Source organism: Triticum dicoccoides, chromosome 1B (genome assembly GCF_002162155.2).
Source record: "Triticum dicoccoides isolate Atlit2015 ecotype Zavitan chromosome 1B, WEW_v2.0, whole genome shotgun sequence".
Taxonomy (NCBI): domain Eukaryota; kingdom Viridiplantae; phylum Streptophyta; class Magnoliopsida; order Poales; family Poaceae; genus Triticum; species Triticum dicoccoides.
In genome coordinates, this window is record NC_041381.1 from 188507902 (window position 1) to 188512913 (window position 5012).

A 5012-nucleotide genomic window follows, 5' to 3' on the forward strand; every position below is an offset into this window, starting at 1 on the left:
TTTATTGAAACAAAAGCTATAAAACATGATTACTACAGTAGAATAATCATGTGGACACACAAAAATAGTAAGGGTAATTATTGGGTTGTCTCCCAACAAGCGCTTTTCTTTAATGCATTTTAGCTAGGCATGATGATGAGAATGATGCTCACATAAAAGATAAGAATTGAAACATAACGGGAGCATCATGAAGCATATGACTAGCACATTTAAGTCTAACCCAGTTCCTATGCATAGGGATTTTGTGAGCAAACAACTTATGGGAACAATAATCAACTAGCATAGGAAGGCAAAACAAGCATAGCTTCAAGATTTTCAACACATAGAGAGGAAACTTGATATTATTGCAATTCCTACAAGCATATGTTCCTCCCTCATAATAATTTTCAGTAGCATCATGAATGAATTCAACAATATAACCAACACATAAAGCATTATTTTCATGATGCACAAGCATATAAATTTTACTACTCTCCACACAAGCAAACTTCTTCTTTATGGCATACGTATCATCACAATAATCATCATAAATAGGAGGCATGCTTTCATCATAATAAATTTGCTCATCAAAACTTGGGGGACAAAAAATATCATCTTCATCAAACATAGCTTCCCCAAGCTTGTGGCTTTGCATATCATTAGCATCCTGGATATTTCAAGGAATTCATACTAACAACATTGCAATCATGCTCATCATACAAAGATCTAGTACCAAACATTTCAATGCATTCTTCTTCTAGCAATTGAGCACAATTTTCCTTTCCATCATTCTCACGAAAGATATTAAAAAGATGAAACGTATGAGGCAGACACAATTCCATTTTTTTTGTAGTTTTCTTTTATAAACTAAACTAGTGATAAGACAAGAAACTAAAAGATTCGATTGTAAGATCTAAAGATATACCTTCAAGCACTCACCTCCCCGAAAACGGCACCAGAAAAGAGCTTGATGTCTACTACACAACCTTCTTCTTGTAGACGTTGTTGGGCCTCCAAGTGCAGAGGTTTGTACAACAGTAGCAAATTTCCCTCAAGTGGATGACCTAAGGTTTATCAATCCGTGGGAGGCATAGGATAAAGATGGTCTCTCTCAAGCAACCCTGCAACCAAATAACAAAGAGTCTCTTGTGTCCCCAACACACCCAATACAATGGTAAATTGTATAGGTGCACTAGTTCGGCGAAGAGATGGTGATACAAGTGCAATATGGATGGTAGATATGAGTATTTGTAATCTGAAAATATAAAAACAGCAAGGTAACAAGTGGTAAAAGTAAGCGTAAACGGTATTGCAATGCTAGGAAACAAGGCCTAAGGTTCATACTTTCACTAGTGCAAGTTCTCTCAACAATAATAACATAATTGGATCATATAACTATCCCTCAACATGAAACAAAGAGTCACTCCAAAGTCACTAATAGCGGAGAACAAACGAAGAGATTATTGCAGGGTACGAAACCACCTCAAAGTTATCCTTTCTGATCGATCTATTCAAGAGTCCGTAGTAAAATAACATGAAGCTATTCTTTCCGTTCAATCTATCGCAGAGTTCGTACTAGAATAACACCTTAAGACACAAATCAACCAAAACCCTAATGTCACCTAGATACTCCAATGTCACCTCAAGTATCCGTGGGCATGATTATACGATATGCATCACACAATCTTAGATTCATCTATTCAACCAACACAAAGTACTTCAAAGGGTGCCCCAAAGTTTCTACCGGAGAGTCAAGACGAAAACGTGTGCCAACCCCTATGCATAAGTTCAATGAACCCGCAAGTTGATCACAAAAACATACATCAAGTAGATCACATGAATATCCCATTGTCACCACAGATAATCACGGCAAGACATACATCAAGTGTTCTCAAATCCTTAAAGACTCAATCCGATAAGATAACTTCAAAGGGAAAACTCAATCCATTACAAGAGAGTAGAGGGGGAGAAACATCATAATATCCAACTATAATAGCAAAGCTCGCGATACATCAGGATCGTGCCAAATCAAGAACACGAGAGAGAGATCAAACACATAGCTACTGGTACATACCCTCAGCCCCGAGGGTGAACTACTCCCTCCTCATCATGGAGACCGCCTGGATGATGAAGATGGCCACCAGTGAGGGATCCCCCCTCCGGCAGGGTGCCAAAACAAGGTCTCAATTGGTTTTTGGTGGCTACAGAGGCTTGCGGCGGCAGAACTCCTAATCTATGGTGCTCCTGGATGTTTTCGGGGTATATGGATATATATATATATATATATATATATATATATATATATATATATATATATATATATATATAGGAGAAAGAAGTCGGTCAGGGGATCCACGAGGGGCCCATGAGGGTGGGGCCGCGCCCAGGGGGTAGGGCGCGCCTTCCTGCATCGTGGCTTCCTCGTTGCTTCCCTGACGTCTACTCCAAGTCTCCTGGATTGCTTCCATTCCAAAAATAACTCTCCGAAGGTTTCATTCCGTTTGGACTCCATTTCATATTCCTTTTCTGTGAAATACTGAAATAGGCAAAAAGCAGCAATATGGGTTGGGCTCCAGTTAATAGATTAGTCCCAAAAATAATATAAAAGTGTATAGTAAAGCCCATTAAACATCCAAAACAGATAATATAATTGCATGGAACAATCAAAAATTATAGATACGTTGGAGATGTATCAGAGGATATAATAAAAACTTTCATGAAGATCATTGGACAAAATAAACTTGGTTCTTAGTAATGGTTTTGAGATATGACGATGTGATATGTGAGTCATGTTGATGAGTAATTGTGCTTTAGTAAGAATATTGGTGTTAAGGTTTGTGATTTCCTATGCAAGCACGAAAGTCAATAGTTATGCAATGAAATTACATCCTACTTGTGGTGCATTATTCGGTGTTACTTATGCTTAATGCTTGGGTACGAGATTTTTTGTTTCTTGGTTGGTCGCTTCTCAATATTTTTTCTAGCCTTCATTTTGCACTAAGTATGATCGCTACTTGTGCATCCAAAACCCTTTAAACCAGTTTTACCATATGAGTCCACTATACCTACCTATATGATCAACATAGAGATGTTCGCCATTGATGACTACTCCATCTCATGCGATGATCGGACATGGTTCGGTTAATTTGGATCACATATCATTTAGATGACTTGAGGGATGTCTATCTAAGTGTGAGTTCTTAAGTAATATGATTAATTGAACTTAATTTATCATGAACTTAGTCCTCATAGTTTTTGCATATCTATGTTTGAAAGGATCTAGAAGAGGAGTCTAGAGGGGGGGTGATTTGACCCTCAACAAATAAAGGTGACAGTTTTTATGTTCTTCAAATTGAGGTTTGAGATTAGCACAATTTTAAGCATTCACAATACATTTCAAGCAAGCATGGTAAGAGTATATGAGCAACGGAAAGTAAAGCATGCAATTTGCAACAAGGTAAAGGGATGGGATTGGAGTGAGCAAACGCAATTGGAGACACGGAGATTTTTGGTGTGGTTCCGATAGGTGGTGCTATCGTACATCCACGTTGATGGAGAATGGTAATGGTTGCGCGAGTCCATGGAGGGCTCCACCCATGAAGGTTCCACGAAGAAGAAACCTTGTCTATCCCACCATGGCCATCGCCCACGAAGGACTTGGCTCACTTGGGTAGATCTTCACAAAGCAGGCGATCTCCTTGCCCTTACAAACTCCTTGGTTCAACTCCACAATCTTGACGGCGGCTCCCAAGTGACACCTAACCAATCTAGGAGACACCACTCTCCAAAAGGTAATAGATGGTGTGTTGATGATGAACTCCTTGATCTTATGCTTCAAATGATAGTCTCCCAACACTCAACTCTCTCTCACAGATTTGGATATGGTGGAAAGATAATTTGAGTGGAAAGCTACTTGGGGATAGAGGTCAAGATTCTTGTGGTTGGATTGTAATGTCTTGGTCTCACCACATGAGTAGGTGGTTCTCTCACAGAAAATGAGTAGTGGAAGTGTAGACATGTTCTGATGGCTCTCTCTCAAATGGAGAAGGGGGTGGAGGGGTATATATGGCCTCCACACAAAATCTAGTCGTTACACACAATTTACCAAACTCGGTGAGACCGAATAGTGAAACTCGGTCGAACCGATCTGGTTCAAAATGTGAACGTTAGCATTTTCCATGGGACCGACAAGGTCAACTCGGTGGGACCGATGTGTTAAGGTTAGGCCAAAACCTCATCTCAGTGAGACTGATTGCATGAACTCGGTGAGACCGACTTCAGCAATAAGCTAAGTAGCTAACAGAGACTTGGTCAAGCAAACTCGGCGGGACCGATTGCACATCTCAATGGGACTGAAATAATTGCAACAAGCAACAGAGAGTTTGCAGGGCCATCTCGGTGAGACCGAGATCCCATCGGCGAGAACGAATTGATTAGGGTTTCTGGCAGTGGCTATGCCAAGTGAACTCAATGGAGCCGGATAAATCAAATTGGTGGGGCCGAGTTTGACTTTAGGTATAGGACATATGTGGAAATGAGAACGTGGTTGAGGGCTTTGGAGCATATCACTAAGCACTTGGAGCAAGCAAGCCGTTAAACAACACATCATCCCCTTTTAATAGTATTGCTTTTCCTATGGACTCAATGTGATCTTGGATCACTAAAATGAAAAAGAAGATTCTTGAGCTTTTGCCAATGTTTGTCCTTAGCATCTAGAAGGGGTTCCACATCCTCTTGTCCTGCCACTCCACTATTGAACTCATCTGAAATATACTAGATGAAAATGTTAGTCCCACAAGAGATATGTTGACATTGATTACCAAAATCACACCTAGGGAGCACTTGTTCTTTCAATCTCCCCCTTTTTGGTAATTGGTGAGAACATACATCAAAGCTTTATATAAAGATATGAAGAGTAACAAGTAAAGCTTTGTAAAGACATGTAACTGCATTGGCCCCCCCTACATAGATGCAATCATGTGACGATAGATTATGAAAGCATGTGAATGCATAAGCATGTCAGATCAAGCAAT